At 43.0% G+C, this 25,070-nt stretch overlaps 1 protein-coding gene and 1 long non-coding RNA gene across 6 annotated transcripts in view; one reads left to right on the top strand and one right to left on the bottom strand.

Annotated features, from left to right (window-relative positions):
• Positions 1–25,070, bottom strand: part of LOC135903794 (uncharacterized) — a 468,489-nt gene that overhangs the window by 127,168 nt on the left and 316,251 nt on the right. The gene's annotated exons all lie outside the window — the stretch shown is intronic.
• On the top strand, positions 13,518–14,847 carry LOC135903836 (uncharacterized). The gene is made up of 2 exons (XR_010564937.1): positions 13,518–13,650; positions 14,569–14,847. It is a non-coding gene; the product is annotated as an uncharacterized lncRNA (long non-coding RNA).

The following is a 25,070-nucleotide window of genomic DNA, read 5'->3' on the forward strand; positions in this document are numbered from 1 at the left end:
AAACATTTGTCTCCAAATGTTCGTGCTTTGTATTCGTTTATTTTTTTTTTGAATGATGATTTATCTTTAGGGCCTTATACTTTGGCACCCGTTCATCGTCCGCTTTAACCAAGACTTGCGCCAAGAGCCTCCTACAGAGCTAAGATGCACCGCATAAAAAAAAAACTTGATATAATTGTAGACACAGAAATTGCTTCTCGTTCGGATACCATGTTTGTAACTAACCTGCATAGCCTGAACTTCATGTTTTATTTGTGCTGCATAATATGATTTTATTAAGGTATAAATGTTTCACGTCACGATTCTGCTCCAAGAATCTTGATCAGGAAGAAAGCCTCAGCATACCAACACCTGTTCACACCACTTAAAAGGACAAGAATTTGTGAGCAATGTAAATGTTAAGCGTACTCGTAAATAACGCAAGTTGCCGACATTGCAATTGTGCGGATCCGTTACCAAGCGTAGCATATCGAAACAATTAGCAATAATTGACATGAATATTAGCGTATTGCGCATGTCACAAGATGATGATGATGTCTATTGACATCCCCTTTGAAACTGGGAGGCGACAAATAGTCACCTATTCAGCTTGGTTTAATGAGACTTCACTACATCTATCGCCACGTGGCCCTTTGTTTATCTGATTGCTATCACTGTATTGTACCACTAACTACGCTTGCAGTAACTGCGGCTCTATCAATCTCTGTCTTGATTTGTTTTTTTCACCCATACTCTACACCTCTCTTACGTATCTGAAGTGCTGACTAGTTAATTTTTCCATGTTTCTGAATCCTAACACTTCGGGAAGGTGGACATCGTCCATCAGCGCCATATTTCACACACTTCTCGCGCTATCGTACTGTCTTGAATATGTACACCTCTCAAAATCATTGCTTAGTTATATGAAGAGTCCACACCAGCAGTGGGTCGGGTGCAAATGATTCGCGAATTCAGGAAGCACAAGTATGTCATAAGTTCTTCGAATTTTAGTGCCTCCTAAGCCCGAATCCTTATATTTCGTGTTCGCCGTCATCCGTCTAAAAATACAACATAACAAGCAATAAATCAGAATTTTATCCAGATTGGGCCCTTGCATGTTCTTATTGATCTCTTGGATAAAAATATAGGATTATGTTTCATCACGTAGCTGCGAGGGCAAAGTTCTTTCATAAAATAATAATTGATGCATTATAAGCAAAATCATTCTTACGTCGTAGAACGAATAATATGCCTGAGTATACGTTAGATATCTTCATAACAAGGGCAAAATGCTGGAAAGTTGTAGTTAGAAAAAAGTTTGTTTGCCCGAAGGCAACGGGCAACAAACATCCTTAACACAGACACGTGGATGATATATACGCAATAGCACTTAGCGATGTGCATTCAGTACATATGAAGCACGTAACTATTCCTAAAAAAACAAGGATTCAGGTGGGCTCATTGCCTTATAATGTCTCGAGTAGTTTTTTTTATTTCTATATAACTACAGTCGCTCGTTTCTGGAGCACGCCTTTGTGTTCTTCTCGTACCGCCACTGAAGACAGAGGCTTATCTTGCAGCCGCTTATAGACACCGATAAATAGCGAAGGACGAATTTCCCGGGGAAAGCTCCTCCTTCTTTCCAAACTTTGCCTCCACTCGGCAAGTTAAGCTTCCTCCCTACAAGGCTGCTTCCTTCCAATTTAGGTACTCCCATTTGAGATTAGGCGCACTCCTTCCCCACCAGTCATTCATGCCTTTTTCTGTAGGCAGAAAAATTTGGTATGCCAAGTTCTGAACAGACGTTACTTTGGAAACATAAGCATCTGCTTCAACAGGCTGCCTAAACAACTAGGCAACGGAGTGGGAACAAGGACGTCGAGAAAAACAGAGATAGAAGCATCCAGAGTTACTCCTTTCCCACAATGCTCCAGCGTCCAGCCCTCTGTACACTCCTTTTCGGGCGCGCTGATCCGCATTATGATCATTCGGCAGGAGAACATTCTATTGTCTCGGCGAGTGAATCTTATGCAAAATTAGTAACACAGATGATGTGGACCAATTTTCTTTTCTCTTTTCTTTTCTTCAAGGCTGATGATATGACTGAATTTTTCTCGGCCGATACGAGTTAGTGGTGGCGGGAGTTTGGAAGCATTGTGTCAAAACTTCACTGCGCGACTTTCTTGAAACGGATGTCTGGCCTCGTGATATGCAGTAATATTCTTCAGTGTACTCCAATGTAGTCAGTGCTTGCGCATGCATCCTTATCTATTTTTTAAAATAATTTACGTCAAGTTAGAGCGTAATGGCTGGAAAATAGTACATAAAATAACTTTCTTACTTTTTCTGCTAACTGAATTTATTGTGATTGGTGAAAATGAGCAAGGAAGAGAACTATTTCGCTCATTAGATGGCGGCATATTTAAGTTCTTTAGGACCTGACAGAATCCTGGATTGTTGTTGTGTTTCGTTAACTGCGACAATATGGGACGGTCAGCTATTGATGAGCCCGCCATCTCAAAATCACCTAACGCACATACATACTAAAATAATTACACGAGGGAACCACATAGATAGAAAAATGAAATAGTCAGAGCTTCTACAGTTGCAGAGAAACTCCCAAACAGACTCCATAAATACAATCCTCGGAAAACAACGTCTGTTCCCAACAGGGATGTAATTCTGAATTGTTTACATATACCAGATTAGGTGCAGAAATTCGTTTGGCTTACAAACAAAACTACATTGCTTTCACAGCATCAATGAACGATACTTTCCCGTACACAACTGTCGTTCTTGTTTCATTGTGCGGAAGAAATCACTTGGTTTAGTTGGCATTTTCCGCATACCTGTTAAATTATGCGTCACATCAAAGCGTCCGGTTATACGAGGATACCGTACAACCCTACGAAACAAAACTGCCGCTACTCAAAGAACTTCATACATGATTTACAGCCTCATTCTAGCCGTCATAGCTGTAACAAAGTATTATGAACAAAATATAAAACTGCAGGACTTTGTAATTTCGCACTGTATACAAAAACGCCAAATTGCACAGCGAATGGACGCTCGAGACATTTCGCGTGCATTCGCGGGCTTCTTTCCCGCTAGGAAAAAACGCTTTTATGCAGCACCCAATGGGCAACAGAAAACCGTATCTGTAGATTTGCATGTTGCTCTACAATTTTCTCATAGACGCTTTTCATGTAATGTCAGTATACTTGAGAAATTCATTAATTCAGTAAGACTAATTACCTAATGAGGTGAAATGAAAAAGAAATAATTCGAGTATCTCCAAGCGACGGCAAACAACATTATATTGGTTCTGTCCAGCTACGTGGCATTTGCATATTCTTAAACCTTGGCGCCTGATAGCTGGGACGCCTTGTATACAGAGACGAGCACGCACAAGACAGCGATTGTCTTGACTCTCCTTTTTAGTGTTATACGCTGCAAAGTGACTCGCATTTCTAATAACTCGGTTTCACTAATTTGCCCAACAGAATATACCATCTGCAAATATCCCTCGAAAGTTATCAATAATACTCTCTTTAAAGGTATCTCTAAGGCACACCGACCTCTTAATAAAATGGCGCATTATATTTAAATGGTTCTTTCGTTCGCACAATTGTCTTACTTAGCAATTTTGCGAGTGCCACTGGGTATGTGTACATTCTTCGCCAGTCCTCCAAAATACGTATGTGCCACTATGGCATAAAATGTACGGAATCTCTAAATGTGGCGATATGCTCGTATATGTCGTATTTATCTGTGCATACACCTGCCATCAGCATTCTTCCCCAGGCAAGCGTCATACACTGATAACAGTGATATCGTTGCGCATACGTCTCGCGCTGAGAATCAGCCTGATTTGGAGTTTGTGTTTGGGCATAGCTTGTGATCGATGCAGTGTATGAATATAAAGCTTAGAGTACAATGAAGTGGTGACCTCAGCGGCGGATAAACAAAAAATATCCATGAGATACCAGGTTGCATAGGATGAAAGTAAACGAAATCGTACGAATCACCATTAATTGCAAAGCCTTTAAATAAACGCTCTACTAAATATTTGCCTCGCAGAAATTTCAAGATGTGCGTTGGATCTGCGATAATCATTATTTTAATTATTGTTGTCATGGGTTCAGTCATGTGCACATTATTCAAGGAATTCGGTGCTTCTTTCACTAAACAACATTTTGGCAGCACGAGTGTTCATTACGCTACACATTTATTTTCGTGTTCAATGCTGCAAAAAGCACTGCGTAAAAATTTATAATCGCGGACAACAGTGACGTATATAGCAAACCTTGACGTAGAGGTTTGAAGCGCCGGGCAAAATGTGGAAACAGAAGCGGAGCACACGCATTTATGGAGAACTTTATTGACGACAGCAAAACGCTAAGCGACCTTGAAAGATTGGAATGAAGAAGTGGAGTAAAGCAGCACAAAAAGGACATTTCAGGAAACAGATATGGGTCGTTCAAGAGAGAAAAAGTTAGTGTGCTCTGGAAGACGAGCAAAATTGGTTACTCGCAGAGCTAAACTCGCAAGTTTCACCAAGTTCCTCTGCGGCACAACACGCTATTTATTTGATTTTTTTCATCATCATTTTGTTCTGTATAAAACACTTGCATTTGATTGCGAACGCTGAAATGGAGTTTCTTTACGCGATAGCGACAGGAACTTCAATATCGCGCCCTCGGTCTTACGCTCTGTGCTCGACTCTTCGGAACTCTTTTGGATATATGCGTCTGCTTCGTAGTGCAACGAAAATTCCTAGACGAAAATGAAGTGCAAATTCAAGAAAAGAGCCACGAACTATTTCTAAGTGCGCAACCGGCTCTCTCCAGAACGCCGGCGACAAATCAAAGCGAAGTAATGTTCCGTCAGAAACTGTGTCGATGGAAGCAAGTCGACGTGATGTATCTCCTTTCGTCGACTTTATTCCCTATAGTCGCATTCGGCTAGCCAATCAGCTGCGTCGTTCTCGTGTCTGTAAAATTATGGAGGTAATTCTATTTGCAAGCATGAATTATTTCGAACTTGAAAAACCAGCTATGATAAATAAGATATAAAGATCGCAGCAGATAATGCTATTTATTCAACGGTACTCACCTACCGCAGGTTGATCTTTAATGCGAAACCTTAAGTAGCTCGTTGAATGGTTCATACCCGAAAAAAGCGGCGTCTATGGTCCAGTGAGACAAAAATGTCATCAGGAATGGCTCATACCCCCGGCTAAGCAAGCAAAGCTGCAATGGCTGAATATGAATGATGATCTCAAAGAAAGGAAAAACGATGGAAAGAAAGAAAGAAGGAATAAAAGAAAGAAAGGAAGAAAGAAAGAAGGAAAGAAAGAAAGAAAGAAAGAAAGAAAGAAAGAAAGAAAGAAAGAAAGAAAGAAAGAAAGAAAGAAAGAACGAAAGAAAGAAAGAAAGAACGAAAGAAAGAAAGAAAGAAAGAAAGAACCTTTAGGTAGTGCATTAGGCGTTCGCACGTGTCGTTGAGAAGGTAGAGACTTACAGCACCATAGGTTAACTTCACACTGCGGCTCATCGTGTTTTGCAAGAAGACTGACTCCTCCAAACGTATATTTTAATGCATTACCACGTGTGCAGCAGGCTCCCGCCTTCACGTGCTACAGTAGCGTAACTTGCCGCCAAACTTTTCTTCAATAACAAAAATGAAACACTTTAAAATTCAATCGATGGACACAATTTTTGTGAAAATTATTGCAAAAAGCAGGCGTTAGGTCATCCTTCTAAATGTAAGGCTTTACTCTTTTTTTCATTCACTAGTAAATTCATGCAGTAATGGTGTTAAGACACGCTTGTGCTGCCTGCATGCATAGATAACAATGTTCGTTGTGGACTTCGAAGGGAGCATATACTGGTCTCAAGCAATTTGCATCATCAACTACAATAACAACTACAAAACATTAAGTGATTTTGCAACACTAAAAGTTACTGAAGACAATATCTGGTCTGGCTGCATGCATAGATAAAAATGTTTCTCAGACAGTGCACCGTATAATGCGACATAGTTGCGTTCGGGGTTACCTGAATAAGATACAGGATAGAAACACAAGAAAGAAATTGGAATATCTTTTATTTGTCATGTTGCAAATTTGAAACCGCCGGACCTATTCTTACGGCTAAAATAATTGTCTTGCTCGTTTAAATGAGCGGCACGAAACTCTTCGCAATTAAAGAAGAAGCAATGAACGTAGCCAGTTAGCAGTTCTTCACAGGAAATGATCATGCTGCTTTGCTGAACTAGAAATCCACGGAACTACTTGCCTGCGCAGAAGAAAGACTAACTATAACGTGCGTCGCAAGCCAGGTATTGTATCTGCTATTCGTACTTTTCTTTCTTTGTGGGCAGTTGGTAAATTCAATCTGCCATCCAAATTCTTCCAGAAAGAACCCGCGAAGTCGTAGTCATTAAGAAAACGCTGCAATTTTGCAGAGCGGTGACTCAACCTATATTTCCTTAAGCTTCGTTAAGTCGAACCTGCGTTACTACAATTTCACTTTATTAGGAATGGGCCAGCGTTGGGGATTTGCTTCCGTTGTCTGTACACAGATAAGCAGGGATCTGTAAATGCGATTCCAGTGAACTCACGTGCGGAAATCAAATTGTGCGAATACAATCTCGAGGTAGCACTGCATAGTTTTTTTTTATTTCTACTCTTAGGATATTTTTTCTCTATGTGATTTAGGTCAAGCTGTGGCGTATTTGTTCGTTCGAAGTCGCGCTCGACTACAAGCAGCATTCAATTGAGTACGCATGCGACATCCGGTGTATTTGCACAGGAGGCGGCGTCTTCCGTTGCCCAGGTCAGGTTGGTAAAAAAATGAAATCGGAACAAAAAAAATTAAAAGTATATTCTACAAAATGTAAGCTCATGCCAAACAACGCATAGGACACTGTACTAGCGATAGACTGTCTACTGTGAAAGTAAATGAAAACTAATGGATTATTCTTTTAAACAATAAAAATGTCTTGATTTTCGTCTGGCCTGTACTTGACGCAATTGACTGTTTTTATTTTGTTTTTATATTAATTGCAGTGGCGATAAAGCGCGCAATTACGGATCTCCTATTTATTAGATGAAGAGCCAATTACGCTCTGCATAGCTGCATGGGAGCCTAATGCGCGTTAAAACGTGAACCTGATCTGGCAGCAGAAACCACTATCACATAAATTAAATCATAGGGGTTAGTACCAATTGTTTCACCAATTTACTATGTTACTATCCGATCTGAGGAATGGATTAAAAAACAGAGGCCTATATGCACTGAGGCCCCTAGAAGCCACGACACCGTTTTGGTCAATATATTGCGGAACGCCCATTTTTTACGCACTCATATTCAAGTTAAAAGAAGAGGGGGCGTATTCACAGAGCCGTTCATTCGTAAGTGCTTCTTGCCATTGGCCATCCATATTTCCTAATAAAATGTCCAATGGAATCAAGACTTCGACGAAAACTCGTCTGGTCGGGATTGCTCATAGCCAAGGGTAATATGGACGCACAACAAAAACATTAAAAGAAAAGAAACCAAGACGTTCCTGCTCCCATATGGGGGCATTGCTCACAATGTGCATTTTTTTTTTCCATACGCCCGGCGAAGATTAACAAAATCAAAAGTTCGACGAAAACGCGTCTAGTCACGTTTTCTCATAGTCAAGGGTTTACGGGACGTCAACCAAAAACATTAAAAGTTGGCATACTGTGAACAAGGCCCGCGTATGGGAGCCGAAACATTCTTGCCTTCTTTTCTTTAAATGATTTTAGTCGGCGTTCATTTTACCCTTGACTAAAATGTGCAATATATATCGCACAGTTTTCATTAAAAGGTGAGGGGATTTTCTCTGTAATGGGAAAGCAGATCTGAATGCGTGCGTTTGCCACAAGGTGCGATGTGGAGGTAAATCGATTACTCGATACATCACGTAAATAGGTCATGTTTTAGTTTCTTCGCGCGTGCTCAGCGTTTTCTGAGAGCATACGCTAGCGCGCTGGTGTCGGCCTAAAAAGAGAGCGGAACTCTACGTAAAAGTGACAATGCTTACTAATGGCTGAATACAAGGAGGAAAGCAAAGGCGGAGCAGACAATGAGTGGAAATCTGTGGTTGGCTACCCTGCGTCATGAAAGATACAAGTTGTATAATATATAAAGAGCACAGAAATGAAGCAGCAAACTATCCGAGAGTAGACGGTGAAACACGTCATGGAGGTTACCAGCTTGTCACATAATCCGGTCTCATTCAGAGAACAAAGCTGCTCTTTTCTTTTTTAACCATTGGCGCTGTTTTTGTTCAGAATAATAGAGTCCAGGAATTTTGGTATCTTAAGAGATGAAAGATGCCCAGCTTGTGAGCCATGGCGGAGACCACTGCTCACTGTGCACTAAAGTGATGACAGTGAAAGAGCAGGATAAACTGGCGAGCTTTGCTAAAGTTCTATAAGTGGAGATACATTCATAACCGGGAAAATCGATATTCACCTGAGGTCAGCTCGTAGCGAAAAGAGAAGTGTCATAGTGTAACTGCGTGTGCTGTAGGCCATTACGATGAAAGTGAAGCACGCTAATCGAAGGCTTACTGAAACTCCGTTAAAGACTGAGAAGGCTGAGTGCAAGGTGGACAGAGTGTCCAAACACAAATTTTGGAAATATACCAGCTATGATAGTTCATGTTCAAAGAACGCAGGCACGCTCTCTACAGTACCTGGCCCAGCTGCCGTCACGGTTGACTGTTCCACAAACAAGACACCTGTGTGGAAGTTCAGGTAACTCGTCAACGAGGCACCGAGGAATAATGATGCCCGTCTGAAGCGGTCCACACGGTGATATGGCCATCAACAACGAATGCAAGAACATAGTAGCAGGCGTTCAAGTAAAGATAGTGACGCCCCATTGGTTAATATGCATAGTAGAAGCTAACGGTGCATGCGTTTGATGAGATCGAGCTACCTGCAACGAGCGTAGTCGCAAAATCGGCCATGTGCAGTTGCCGACATTTTTTCTATTAATGCGAAGAAACTGGGCCGTGATAGACAAGGCTGTAGCGCCCGGACTAAAGCTGCATTCTTTTTCTTCTCTCGGTGTTTCTTTCCTTTTAGCTCTTGTTCATATCAAGTTTATCAGTTTTAATCGCCATCACGTTTAAAAGTGTAGTTGTCACTTACAACCTTTTAAGATATGCATGCAAGGCGTGTACAGAACTGCTTATCTTTAGCAGGACTTACATTAACATGACGGCTTGTGCGTTAGATCTGTTTGTTAAAGTAGGCATCGTCCAATCGCGATAGTAAACACATTATCACAGAACAAGATGGGTCACTTAGAAGCAGTTCTTACGAATAAAAAGCTTCATTAATATGACACGAACTTGTTGCAATGCTGTAACCTCCATGCAGTTGATGAATTCGCCGTTGTTCGTTGTGAGTTGAGTTTACCATCGGCTACCTTCTTTTTCTAATGGCATATCAAACATAACCCTTTTAGAGGGATCTCGCCTAAGGATAATTTTGTGTATCCGTACCCAGATTTTTACTCAGTATGTTTGCAGAGTGCATGGCTGAACTAAAGGCCTGTAAATCATTGTGAGTCAGAGCCGCAAAACACTTATGCCGAAAGAGCTGTCGTAAGCGCGAGTGAAGTGGGTGCAGCCTTTAGCCATTCACCGATTTTCAACTTCCGTAACCCTTTAACATTTCCGTTTTGGATATGGAGCCAGTTATACGAAATATGACACAACGTACACGAAAACAGCAGGTATGACTATTTAACTGAAAAGAAAGAAAAAAGTAGGAACAGAATAAGGGTTCGATTTCATAAAACATCTCGTGCGTAAGTGCTTCTTGCCCCTGGTTGGCCGCATTCACTGATATTTATCCAACATCCCCGTATATGCTGGCAGATACTCTTACAAGCATTTTCAGCGTAAGGACGGTTCTGTGAATACGTGCTGTGCAATATCTTAAATCAACTTTTGTCACTCAGGCCATCGTCGGGTACGGCGGTGCGAGAGACGAGACAGTTAGCGAAGCAAGTACTGGCTTTGATTGAGAAAGTAGCGAGATTAAAATGTTTCATAAAATTACCAGTCTTTTTCATTTTCATACAGACCAATCTTCTGACAACTTTCAGGAATTTTATACATGTGTTGCTCCCATTCTGCAGGCGATCTAGATTTGCACTCACGCGCAAATTGAGCGGCATATTTTTTTTACGTTCTAGAACAGCGATGACAAAATAAAATACTTTTTCGTGTGTGTATGGCGAGAAGCAATCTAGTAATCTGGCATACCTCGGGACCATCAATATTTTTTATAGTGTTATGGTGAAACGAGGTTGTGCAATTCATTTCCACGTTTTCCTGAGAATACATATTTTACGACCTCTGAGAGACGGCGGTATAATTGGGTGTGCATAATGATAGACGGGTACGCCATTCTTCGACCCAACGTCCCATCTATCATCGACGCTTTGTAGCTCTCACTTCAAACTTTCCCTTCTCCTATCTGCCGTTGGTTCTTTTGTAGTTGGTGTTGCCCCGATACGTTGGCAATGACCTCTTATAACAACGCGATTACCCATTATTTTTTCTGTTTTGTCACCTGCTCCTTCAAAAATTCCCACCGCGCTACGCAAAAATTTATTTCGTGATCATCCTACAGTTCGTTGATACAAACCAGGACAACCGTTTGTGTTACAGGTTCTTCAGTATCAGAAGACCTATTCCCTCAGAACACAACGTATAACAAATAGCAAGAACAGAGAACCGTCTACAGGAGAAATTTCAGGAATTTACGCTTTTGTAGTCTAGAAAAAATTTCTTCTTTGGTCAAGCCCTCACACAGTGAAAAGACTGCTTTTGATGTGATCATTGATGAGTTTCTTTTCAGAAAACCACTGTTTCACCATGTTATTAACTGGTCGGCGTGCTTTACAAATAGATTGTGAGCAGAAATTATACGTTCATGTTTTATGTAGGAATTTATTTTTTGCTAAGCAGAATAGAAGTGTGGATACTTGCACATTATATGAGCACGTTCGCTGGTATATTTATTCAGTCAGCATTATAACATTTGTATATATATCAACAAACACACCCGCCGATGTACTGAGCAACCCAGCCAGTAGCCACGCAAAACTTAGGATAGGAGGGTAGGAAACAAAGGTTCGCTTTAGAAGTTTTTGTTAATGTTCCACTATACCTTCAGTAATTGGGCAGTTCCTCAGTTGGTCGAAGCACTTTCTAACACACAGTTTTAGCGTTCAAAGTCGATAGCGAATACAAGTCCAGCGGTTGAATTTAATTGACCTGGAATATTTGTCCCTCCTTCACCGCCTTCGCTAGCGTAGAATTCCCCATCACAGTTATCCAGAACGGCAACGCTTGCCACGCCATAGTGCCAACATGCCCCATAAACAGTACCGTTACAATACTGTAAATGTAATGGGTGGCTAACCAATCATCACACTGCTCCAATTGTTATCGTGGCTCGCATTGTGCTGCTGCTGATATGAATTGCACACTACCTTTAGACTTTCTGAAGCATGCAGGGACACGAAAGGGAAAATTTAGCGAAACGTGAATCAGTTTGAAAGTAACTAAATGCTAATAAGGGAAGAATGACCTCATTAATTGGACACGTCGCACTTAAGAGCTTTTCTTTCATATCGCTTAAGTGAAGCGGCGCTTTTTAAGTTGAGGCGTCGAAGATTCCTGTGCTTTTTATGGCATGAAAGGACGCTAGGCATGTCTTGCAAGTATAATGTTCAAGGATTTCCCGAAACGAAACAAGTATCCGCGTTGGAGGTTGTTAAGGCCCCAAACAAATCGTCAAGCAAATTCGGCGCCAGCGCGAGCCCATTGAGGCCACGGCACAAGTATTAGGAGTCGTTAAGAAATAGCTTTTCTCTCTCTCTCCCATAAACGTGATCTTTTATATTGGACACCAGTCTAATATGTCGCTTCTCAATAAAGATATATCCGGGTCTCATAAAATTTTAAATGTAATAGCCATCAATCAGTACTTATGGCAGCGAAAATTGCCTAGCATGAGAAGTTGGCATAAGGTAAGCCATGTTAGCAGCAGACGAGTATGGGGGTGCAACTTCAAACGCATTTTGAGTTAATATATTGAGCGTAGCCGTCCTGTGCGCCAATGAGAGCAAAAACAATACTATATTTAACAATATTTAACTGTCCAGCAGTTCGTACATAGGAAACAGGAGACATTTTAGTGGAAGAATTATCCTAGTCTGGAAGGCTACGGCTGGCTATTGCAACGCCATTTCCACCACTATCATAAAGAGGCACAAAATATTTCGATACAATAGCATGAAATGACTCATTGGGCGAAAAATACGGCGTCTGTCATTTCTTCTGTAAGCGAAAAACCACACCTAAATTCCCATTGGCTGCGACGCCATGTCACGAGCGCACCTCGATGGAAATAGCGCGTGAAGTGTTGCGTGAGGGGAGAGGGCATCACCGCGACGCCACGTCATCCTCGCTCTCGCTCTCGGTAATATGTGTTAACGGGGGTTCCTTGTAAGCGAAAGCGCCTGCCTTATAACTATGCCTCCGTAAGGCCAAATCAAAACGCGTCAAGCCAACGCCTCCTATAGATAGCAAGTATGTACACGCTGCTTTATAATGTCATGCTACATGGACCGAAATTTCCATTGCCAAGCCCGGTGTGACGAAAGCGGTGACGTCAAAATCACCGCGGCTTACTCGTGAGCGTCCCTATTAGATTCTATGTCAGTCGGGCAAGGTAACATGACGTCACGAATGGAAGTGTACCATTGTACTATATAGGAGGCGCTGGCCAAGCATCGCAACGCGCTCGTTTGCCTGCGAGGAGTTCATAACTCGAAAAACCGCTCAGCGGCGCTAAATTGTATGTCAGTGCTTTCGCATCCAAAACACATACGTGCTTAGGTGTCCGGGATAATTTTTTTTTATCGCGGGTATGTGCTCATGTAGCGTTAGACCACTTGTGGTTTTATATATGTATTTGAATTGCAAGGACTCCATCTAACGCCACCTAAATTTAAATATAGGTTAGAATATATGTTAGGAACATGGCACCGGAAGCTAAACAGAAAAGAAAACGAGGAGAAAAATAAGGACCGGAGGTTAGCAAGTGCGGCATAACAAATTTTTAAAGTGTGCTTTCGCCATGACACATTTCAGAAAGCCTTATTTTTCGTGCAATGCCGACATGCTGCGTGCGCCACTTTTACGACTCTAAACATGTTGCACCCACCGCGCATGCCGAGCAGGCGTGTTCAAGCTGCAGTGGTGCGTGAATACTGCTTACACAGGCCCATGGCATTTCCAAATCTGTCCAGCAAGATTTACGAGTACCCCCACGCGAGGCAAGGACGACGTACGAAAGACGCCTTCGCGCTTCCGGCACGTGCATCAGTTTTTCATTTTTCTGTGGTGTCCTGTTGTTCATCAACGGTATAAAAGACGACCGCATTTGTAATTCATTATCTCACGAGAGGGAAGCCAAAGTTGTACGTCTTTCCCTAACAGCAAGAGAGTTTTTGTTCAGCGTCGCTGCAATGAAGCCCGGAACTCTGCTCGGAATCGCTGCCTTCGGCTTTGTCTGCGTGACGGTCAACCTCATGTTCGACTGCGGTGAGAAAACAATTAACCTCTCCGAAAGCACAGTTACTTTGTCATCGTGAGCAGCAATATCATCTTGAGCAGCGCCTATATAAATATCTGCATAAAGAGTTTCATAACTTTAGGATTACTGATGCCGAAAACAAAGTGCTACTAAATGCGAGAACTTGTATGGCATAGGCTCCGCTACCATGCCTTTCTTTTCTCAGATGAATATCCCTTCTGCTCACCCACGACACACATAAACGCATTGCCAATCCAAATATGCTTAGAGGCCAAAAATGCGTCGGAGACCCTCCCAAGTAAAAACAAATAACGACAATAACGTACAGCGCACCTTCTGTGGTCGGTGAGTCGCTATGGTGCTTGGCTATTGTGCAAGATGTCAGGGGTTCGAACGCTGGCTTCAGTCACATCGCTCAGGCAGGGTTAAATGCAAAAACGCTTGTTTAACAAGATTCCGGTGCTAGATGAAGAATTCAGAGTGATCAGAATTACTCCAGAGCCACTGCGCTGATTTTGGACATTAAATCTTATTAATATAAAGCACAGACCAGGAGAGACTGTTTAGAATCAGAAATTAAAATGCATATATTCAGCACTACGAAGGTGCAGCTAACCTGCACGCGTGTGCACTAGCACTCGATTGCGCTTTGTGTGCGAGCTCTTGCTGAGTGCCTGATGACGTTCTATTTGGTGTTAAGTACACTCACAACTTCCAGTTGTAAATTGTCCGTTAATATTTTGACACGTAACTGAACGCACTTATTTGTTGTTCGTGGGGTTATTTAAATGTATTTTTTGCCTGTTGAACTTAGTTTCTCGACACATCAAAATACTAGTTGAATACGGACCGCGTTATAGGGATCAATGAAAAATAAAAGCTTATAAGGATAATAATTATAGATCTTCTATGATCCTCTTATGCAGCCAACGCGGAAAAAGTGGTGACCACCACGTGCTTCGTGGACAGAGGGAAGGAGGACTGCAGTCGTTACAAATCAGACGGAAAGACGTGTGACGACCTGGGGTGCGAGAAGAAAAATCAAATCTGCTGCCTGAAAGACTGCAACATGACCCATTTCTGCCTGATGGACAAAGACATAACTCCAAATCCATGAGAACATAAAAGCGACAATCGGCTGTCGCCGATGGTACCATGTATAATCGGAAATAAATAATCACTTTTCGTTTGGCGTTTCAGCGGAATGTGTCGCTTTCCTTTCGAAGGAGGGAAATTCTGAACGTGACCAGTACCTCCGAAACCTACAGTTGGAAAAAGGCAATGGAACATCATCTGCCTAGGGAATATAATCATATTAGGAACTGACTGGATATTACTCGAGGAAAATATTCTACGCGCTTAGGTCTACGAAAGAGATTGCTAGAGGTTTATGAACAGCCATGGTGAATCAGGGGCTATGAAACTTCACTTCTGACCACGAACTGGCGGGTTAGGATCCCTCATCACGACTGCCTCATCCCGATGAGGATGGGTTACAAAAGCGCTCCCATATCAACCATTAAGGTCAAGTTTGAGAAATTCTGCAGATCCAGCGCTCATGTAGGTATCAATGTGGAAAGATCACACCTTTGTTTATTTGTGATGCCTATTTAATGCTCTAAAAACACTGGTTTCCTTCGGTTTAGCTTGGTTTGGTGAGTTTTATGTAAGAAGTGTGGTGCAACATGCCCATTTTCGAGGATTGGTCCAAACTAGGCACCCACCCACGGCTGCATACTGAACGGCCGTATTAAAGTCATTAAACTAAATCAAAGAACCCTTAAATATAATTCACCGTTCCATAACAGGTCGGTGTGCTTTATAGTTGCCTGTAATTCGACATTATATGTTCAGGCTTTATGTAGGAATTTTTTTTTGTATTTTGCGCAGAACAAAGGTGGGCATACCTCTGGTCGGCACACAAGAATTATACAAGCCGCCTTGCCGGTAGTTTCACATTCATTTTGTATATATATCAACAAATGTATTCTGCGAAATAGCGACCAACCTAACAGACAAGCAGACACGTCAAACCAGGGAACGTAATCAAATACTGTTTTGCTTTAAAAATTGCATTTTGTAGGCAAAACGTTCTTGCTTTAGTCACAGCTTCAGCACTTGTGCCCACCGTTCCATACACTATGACTTCGAACAATGACACTAATACTTCAGAAAGCCTATCTTTAAACATTGCTTTAGGTATTCATTGATACACCAGGTATACTTGCTGTGCGGCAGTTATTGAAAACTAACGGTCTTGCCTGCCCTATGTCTTGAACAATTTGCGAAAGGCTGCTGTATTTTGTCACTTCACTCATCCGGCGACCCTTATAGCTTTCAGTTCATCGTTCTTTTTCTTTTTGTCAGCTCAGTTTTTCTTTTACAGCGCAATCTATCTAATCAATCCCTCACTGGCTCATGCCTTTATAGTTAGCACGCATTCGCATATAGTGAGCCAGCTCTCACATTTAGGTTTCCTACATATAAATGTACTTTTCTTTCATTTGACACTCGTATGAAAATGAAACTCAAGTGGCCGAACATTACGAATGTTTTAAAAGCTGTGTATAGGTGCCGCTATTGGGATCCACTATTCCTGTGGGCGCATTCAGCTTTCGTTACTCTCGCTGGGTTATTGTTATTCAACTTTTCGGTTCCCTTTCTTTAGAGAACAAATAGAAACCCTGGTTTATGCTAATTAGGCATACATTAGGTTGGCACGAAAATCATAACTACGAAGGTTGCTTCCAGTGGGCTTACGCATCTCTTGCGTTGAGGAGCAAAATGCTGTCCGATAATTCGGCTTGTCATAGCAACCTTTTCACAGCACATGTAAAACACAATTTCATCCTTTTCAATACCTAATACATAGTACTAAGTGACGTCCAATATTGCCACAATGTGATGCGTTGGAAAGATGGCTTCTGCGGCCATTGAAACTTCTCATGACCTGCTGGAAATGTTTTGAATGCTGTAGTTTGCTTTCTATTTGTACCGCATTAGACCTCACACGGAATCGTGCCATGCGTCTCCTGCTTTACTTTGGGGCTTTTGTTGTTGTTATTGTGTCGGCAGGTACAACACTAATGGCTCATTCACACCGGCGACTTGAGGAGGTCGCGCGACCATTTGCGACTCGCGATCGAAAAGCGACCGAAAGCGCCTGACGTTCACACCGGCAAGCCCGGCTGAGTGCGACCGGCAAGTCGCAATCTCACAGATTATCGTTCTCATCGAGAACTCAAGGAATCTACGCGAAATTTGCCGCGACGCGGGAGGACTCCGGATATAGACACATGAAAGATCACTTCCGGTGTGCCACTGATTGGTTTATCAGTTTTGCGACCACGGTAGCGCGACTGAAAAATCGCGCAGATCGTGACTGGCCCAAAATGGTCACTTTTCGAGAAAAGTGACCGTTTGCGATCATTTGCGACTGGTCGCAAAGTTGGTCGCGTGACCACTGTCAGTCGCCTGTGTGAATGAGCGAGCCCTAATACCGTAACTCGGCGTATAATTTTGTCCTTAAAGAAACTACGAAAGTGGGCAGTTGGTAATTTTGCGTACCTTGTACATCAGGTGATGCTTACTTTTGTTGCTAATCAAGGAATTTTTTTTTAACAATCACCATGTGACAAGTAAGAAGTAAGCATGTTGGTATTAATCGGTTTAGCTTTAAAACACGACTTGGTAACATGAATGAGAAGTAAGCAAGTGTAGAGTATGGGTCCGCTGCCAACGTTCAAGCCAGAATACGAGGCTCTGACTGTGATCGAATCCTTCCACGCAAATGTCGGCGGTAAGCTTATAGTAGCCCTAGCTTACAATGCTATTGCTGACGTACTCGAGGCTTAAAGGGCTCCTCACCAAGCCCCATAGCAAATTCTGGTTATGCGCGTATGTTGTTACGTGCCCTCTACGGAGAGTCTTCCGCAAAAGTGCTTTCGAATCGGCTCAATAATAGCCGAGATAGAAATATTTCAGTGTTGCGCATCCACGATTTCAGAAGGCGATCTCCATTGCATACCGAGACACTATCTAGTCGACCCATCTAGCCTCCGCAAGCGAAATTTCTTCCCGGCGTTCTCCCATACCGGACCTCGAGGATAGCATGACGCATACGTTACGGGCCCCGCCTTCATTCTCGCTTTTTTTTCGGCATCGCGCACCTGCGCACGAGCTGTTGTGGTGAGTCATTTCGCGCAGGACACGATTTGGCACGCTATGCACAAGGACACATGACTAGCGGTATAATTCAGTGCCACACGAATACGGAGGCAGAACACGCTGATCGCAGAGTATGAGCACGGCGCTGGAACACGGTATAAAATGGCATACCTTCGGTACCTGCGCACGTGACTGCATGACCATGGAAACAAGCAGACGAAGCGGAAGTACATCTCTCTTGCTTCTGTGCGCAGTAAAAAAATAAAAATTACGCAGACATTCCGTTTGGGTGCTTATTTTTTCTCTCAAATTCAATTCGTCAGTTCAAGCAACAGATCACACAAATAGCAGATGTTGCGTTGAATAATACTCAAAGTCACGTGTCACCGCGAGTGACGTCACACTGCGGACACGACTACGTAGGCGCAGGGACACGGCTACGTCACCGTCCAGTTGGAGCACGGTCGCCAGGAGGGAAAGGGAAAACAACGTTCGGATTATAATTTAGGAGCTCTCCGCCGTGCATCCGATTTAATTATTTGCAAACCCGGTCGTTAGGGCGCATTGTATGACCTGCGCTTGTTAGCTCAAAATGGCCAGGCCCGGTGAGGGGCCCTTTAACGCCCCTCACCAGACACGCTAACAAGCTAAAATGTGGAAGGTGTGAGAACGGAATAGGGCGAAAAAACAAAAATTAAGAATGCCAAATATTGGCGTCGAGGACTTACCGTGGCGCCGTCTGCCGGAATCTCTCCGTGACGTAGAAACGACATCACGTGATACCGAGTGCGACTTGTTCAACGCTTCCAGTGGTTCAGCCCATTCAGCCACGGTTGCTTTCGTGTAGCAAGCGTTGAATATGTGCGTCTTCGCTGCAAGACAACCCGGTGGGAAGGCCAACGAAGATTTTTTTTTTAGCGAGCCAACGAGCAGCATCGCGGTATCGTCCACTCTCGTCGGAGCGTGTGGACGCGGCGCCACGGACGACGAAAGAGAAGAAGCCACTCGCGTAAAAGGTGAGCTGTTATGAAATTTACCTAGTAATCTGTAACTGGAAGCACTCACACATCTCGTGTACATTTACGTTTACTGAGGCGAGCGTAATTGCGCGCATTCATCTCTTGCTTTTGCGCGGACGGTGCGAGGCAGAGAGGTAAGCTATCGATTTGCGTTGACTGCCGTGCATGATACGCGGCAGCGCTTCGCGCTAGTTTTGAGCGCGTAAATAAATGCGCGATGCATAGGATGCTTTGATATTGCTTTGTAGCGTACCGACGCCGCTATTCGTCGGCGCTGAAGGTAGGCGCTCTCGGTCGGCACTGCGAAAGATTCCGAAAATGAAGTTGGGTGCCGCGTGATCGCGGCGCAAGCACAGTACGCTCCAGTACTTTCTAAGCGCCTGCTGCGCTGATCCTTTTGCTCTGGCGCTCCGCTGCAGCCTTTCAGTTCCTGACAGGTTATTAAACTCGCATGACCTTTAATAAAGGAAGCCGCACGCACTTTTGCCTCAATAGCATTACTGTTCGCAGTATTCGTCGTGGCGAGTACGGCTTGCCACTTTCCCGGAAGTATTGTGGGACGATGATTTATCACCGATATATTTTAATAAGTGGAACTTCAACTGCTTATATTTTTGTCTCCTCAGTCAACGCTTCCGATATTTGCGCTTCTCTGCGCAGGGTATTTTTACTGATGTGATATCAAGTGAGCACTCTGCAAGCCCTGTGTGCATCGCTTGCTCGACTCTTCATTACGATCGCAAGATGTCGTTTTCAGGAACTGTTTGTCTCTGGCATCAACCAGTTCGTTGACCAGCAGTTCAGCACATCACGGCTACTGACAGAAGAAGAGGCAGTGTATGAAGCTGACCACGTTCGAATATGTAGCGCAAAAAAAGAGCATGAAGTCAAAGTCACTCTCGCCGCCCTTGTGCTGCAAACACCTGTAATAAACCTTCCTCCTCATGAGGTCGAAGTCGTGAGCAAGGGCCGAGAAGTGGAGACCGCATCATGTAGTTGCAAATTAGGATATGAACGCGTGTTCTCACTCGAAAAAACAGCATTGATTTCTGTGCAACACTGAATTTTCACTTGCACCTTGCTTCAGCATAGCCTATGCACATATTGTATGCATAAACATTTGTCTATTTCTTGCAAAAGCTAACCATCCTACCACTAAAATTGAACTAAGTGAGAAATAAAGGGCGTGCTTATTGATTTAAAGAATTAAATTACTTCTACATGTTAACATGTAGTTGACTATTCTATAGGCAAGAAATGCAAGCATACGGTAGCCGTGCTCCTGCACAAACATGCCAAACGGAGATTTGAAGTTCTGTCCTCAACTGATTTGAGGACAAAATGATTTGAGGAGCAAAGCCCAGAAGGCGGGCGTAGCATAGAAGTATGCATCACGAAAAGTTATTGACTTGCCGTGTGTGAAAAAGGTAAATAAATGCATATTTCAATATGTTTCGATGCTCCACCGCATGAGAATCTTTATAACGAATAAAAAATAACTGATACATATGTGAAGTTATAATAAACTATAATTTTATCTGTTCATAGCTGATGCAGATCAGGTGGCGGATGCTGAAAATTGTTTCGCATTTGTGTTTTGTTTCAGCCAAGGAAAACCAATGTTCTGTTTCCAGGAGGGGACATCCTTGTGAGGCTCTTATACCAGAAGCCATGCACGTCACCTGCACTTTGCCAGTCAGCACAGTCTGTATGTGCACCAAAGTGACTAGAGTCTGACATATTCAATTACTTGTACTGTACATACGTTAAAACACACAAATGCTTGGGCCAATGGGTCATACTTAAACAAAGCACATTGCCTATTCCATGTTTTTTGGTTTATTCATTTCATTTGTCATGGCACTCTTCAAAGCTGGGCTGTTTGCTTCATTCTGTTCTTTTACATGTTAGCCAGCATGACGTTATACAACTACCATAAAAGCACATAAGGAGCAATCACGTTTTTCTTGGTAGTGTGATCAGCTTGATCTTATATGTTTATACAGAACAAAATTTATGGATACTGTACTGTGTTTTCTTGTACTGTGTTTGGTATGGGGTCCGTTTGTTCGGCCTCTGTATTCGTGTAACACTGAATTATAACGCTAGTCATGCATATGTGTCCTGGTGCACAGCGCTCAAAATCGTGCGCTGCGCGGAACGAGACACCACAACAGCTGGCGCGTAAGTGCGCAACGCCGAAAGAAGAAAGCGAGAATGAAGGCGGGGCCCGTGACGTATGCGTCATGCGTTCCGCGAGATCCTGTATGGGAGAACGTCGGGAAGGAATTTCGCTTGCGGAGGCTAGACGGGCCGACTGGAGAGAGTGTCTGGGTATGCAGTGGAGCTCGCCTACTGAAATCATCGGTTGACGGCACTGAAATATTTCTATGTCGGCTATTAATGAGCCGATTTAAAATGTTTTTGCAGGAGAACCCCCCCTAGAGGACAGTTAACAACTTCCAGAGTATAACCAAAATTGCCTGTGGGGCCTGGTGAGGCGCCCTTTAAGAGAGATTTAGTTAGGGCTCAGCTCCGACGCCGCCTTATTCAAATACATGTAAAATGCAAAAGCGCTTTGTTGACATAACCTATGGACCAATTTCAATTAAATTTGTTGCATTTAGACAGTTCAATTTGTGTGACTGTTTCAAGCGGAATTTTCAATTTAGGGCCTGAATTTTGTGAAAAGAAATTTCAAAAATCCGAAAGTTCGAAAATGTAGACGTACGACGTTTATAAATCAATTGCTTTTCATCAAGAACAGATACCATGGTTCTGTAAACGGTATCCATTAGATCATTCAAAGCGGAAATATTCGATATGTCAATTTATGTCTTACCTGAATCTGTTACGTTGTGTACAAGGGCTCTGCAAAAGCTATATTGAGTTATTAAATTTTTTGAGATTCGTGTGTAACATATCAATTTTGTCTGCTTTATATGTACTATCAAATGCAATTCACAGAATAGTGATATACTTTTTTTCCTTGCCGAGGTACAGAGTTGTAAACCTGATAGTTTCGTTTTCTGAAAATTGTCAATTTTTGCGAATTCCTAATAAAAAACTGACAGTCGAAATCAAGAGCTCAAAACAAATAGTCACTAGACTTACTGTTTTTCTTTTAAATCAAACAAACCTTGTCAAATTTGGTGCTGTGGTTGCCGAGAAAAACAAATTCCCCTTTTACATATATTTAGATAGCAGCACCCGAGCTAAACCTTCCTCTCAAATTCAGCCCAGCTTGTTTCAGCTCTGTGTGCCACGCACTTCTACCTCACATACGTCCGCTTTCGTCGCCAAAGGAAAAGAGACGGAAAAGGTCAAGGAAATGGCCCAAGGCGTGCAATAGACGTGTACACAAGCAGAAGGTTTGAAGGCCCTAATCTCGTTCGGCGCTGTTAGGCTGGCGCGAATGAACACAACAGCGCAGAGCCACACAGAAGGAGGAAATCTCTTCGTCGGCGGCCTGTGCGCTGCAGTCAACCAGACGTGGCGTCGTCTTCCGCAAGACGGCAACAATAACGTAAACAGACTTCAGATACTGTAGATGGCTTTGCAGAGAGGCAAAGTAAATGGGAAAGCAGAGAATAGGCAGGAAAGCCGCATCTGTCTGTGTCTGACATAACAGAGCACTTTGCAGATATGATTCGCGACTAAGCGACAAGGAATTCTCATCGGCGAGATTGCAATTTGAGGCCACCTCGACAATCTTCTGAAAGGGTGAAGCTGAGAGCAGCTTTTTCAACAGTAATGCTTTTACTGGGATTGCCGCGGGGATGCCTACGCCAATTTCGTTGTTCATCGTGCAACGCAATAGAATTGCACTTCGAGGCTACATTTTTATTTTATTTTGGAGCACAACTCTTAAGCTCGCGTTCCTGCGTTGAGCGTCAGCATAGGCGTCGGCGCAGCCGGCAGAACGAATGAGCGTAGCAGAGCGGAGGATGAAAAACGGCGATAGCGAAGAGAGCGCGAAGAGGAAAACGGAGGAGGAGAATACAGCTTGAGCATGAGGAGGAAGGCGGAGGAAGAGGGTATGGAAAAAGTGGTAAGGAGGAAAGCGGAATGCCTCACGCTATGAGATGGCGCCATAGTAGCGTGCGCGTCCACCGATACCATATAATGAAACAAATTGCTGGCGTGGGCTTCGGACCTACCGCGCATGCAGTACTTCACCTGCGCTGCTGTGGCAAGAAAATGCGCTGCACGCGATCCACTTGCTCCCGTATTCACGCTTTCTTCTTGAACGATGAACGACGCAACCGGTGCAATTCAAAGCACCTAAAATGCTGCGCTCCCATTTCACATTTGGGAGTATCGTAATCGTCGGCGTATGTTTTTATTTATTTTAATACCTACATTCGCTCGAGGGCCTTACAGCAGGCGGGCTTGATTAGGAGCACGAAGATCGATCAATTGCCCTGAAATAACACAATGCTGCAGTCCAAAAGGGAGCTCATAACAAACAAAACTAAGTTTAACCTAACAAGTACAAGCACCACATCATAATGCGCTGTAAAAAACAGTGCAGTAACATCGTCATGATGCAGAAAACGCAAAGGCAGCACAGTGAACACAAATGCAGCGCTATTCATTTAACACATGTTGGTTCACAACTTCCATGAAACGTCCTTCGCGTATCACTACCATGACGTCCCATGGAAAGTGATTCCAATACTTGATAGAAGAGGGAAAACAATTCCTAAAGTAAGATTTACGTACGGCCATTTTCTTGTCCCAATTGATGGTCACCTAAACTAGACAAGTAGACTGGTGATTCTGAATAAATGTCCCTGTCTACGGCCGTGCGAATAACGTAGACGTCGCGTAAGAAGGTGCTGAGGGCAAGCTTCCGCCGCGATGACAGATTACGCCGACCGAACGACTTTTTCTCTTATTTCTGTCATACAGCTGGGAAACTTACAATCACGAAACGAACAGCTCGATTCTGAGCCACATAGAGGTGGTAGACAAGATTCTGCGTCTGTACGACCCATGTAGCGGAAGCGTGCTCGAGAATAGTACGAATGTTTGATAAATATAATTGTCGTTTTACTTCTTGTGGGGCGCGTCTAAGATTTCAGCGAATTAAGTTGATAGTGCATGCCGCTTTCAAAGTTACTGAACCCATGTGGCGATTCCAAGTCAGGTCTGATGAAAAGATGACAAATATTTTGCTTCAGTTGTTCGTGTAATGAGCAGGTTAATCAAGCAGTAATTGGTCGGAAATTAGTTGCGTTTCCAAAAAAAAAAAGCGCGTGTATATATATTGTCAAGATCAGCTTGCAACGACATTTTATCAGAATCATTAATCACTCTATATACGACGCAGTCGTCTGCGTAAAGCCTGATTTTCGATATTACACCGATGTCCACAATTTTCGCAAAAAATAGGAACAACAGTGGCTCCAGCACTGACACCTCAGGGATCCCAGATGACACAGAAGTTGTAGACGATTCCATTTCATTATTCACACCATTTAGGTAACGCCCATAGGCTTAGCACTGTAGCCACCAAAAAATGTCCCTAGGTAATCTGGGGAAAGACAATTTATGCAACAAAAAACACGCACCCGGTCGCATGTTTTTTGTTTTCCAGATCTAGTAACATACAATCATTTTCATGAGGTCAGACGATTTGAACGGATCGTGAGAAAATTCGATTAGTTGTGTGGTACAAGAATGCCCTGCCCTAAAATCGTGTTGGCAATCCACAAAGAAGTTATTGCGTTGAAGGTGATGGAAAATGCTCGAGTATATGTTCCAAAATTTTGCAAGTGACGCTTCTGAGTGATATTGGTCTACAAGTTATAACGTACAACGCAATTACGAAGGACACTTTTATGAATACGTACAACGTTGCCCATTTTCGAATCCTATGGTAGGGAGCACGTGTCGAGAGATAGATTGTATAATAACGCAATATACTTAAGCAGGACAGGGGTCTAAGGCTTTAAAATAATTGGAATGCCATGAGGGCCCGGAGCCGAGTTAGTAATTACATTTACATAGACTTGTTTAAACCATTTGACACAAAATTACATTCTATATTCCTTGCTAAACTTGACACTGTACTGAAGAATCCTCCACTAGTTAACTGGATTTAAAGTTTACTTTCACTTCATTCCCAGTTTGTCTCTCACAGCTCGACCGGCTCTACTGCTATTGATGTAAGAACTGGAGTGCACCAAGGCTTCGTTGTTGGGCCACTGCATTTTTTTAATAATTTGCATAAATGA

Source organism: Dermacentor albipictus, chromosome 4, assembly GCF_038994185.2.
Source record: "Dermacentor albipictus isolate Rhodes 1998 colony chromosome 4, USDA_Dalb.pri_finalv2, whole genome shotgun sequence".
Classification (NCBI taxonomy): Eukaryota; Metazoa; Arthropoda; class Arachnida; order Ixodida; family Ixodidae; genus Dermacentor; species Dermacentor albipictus.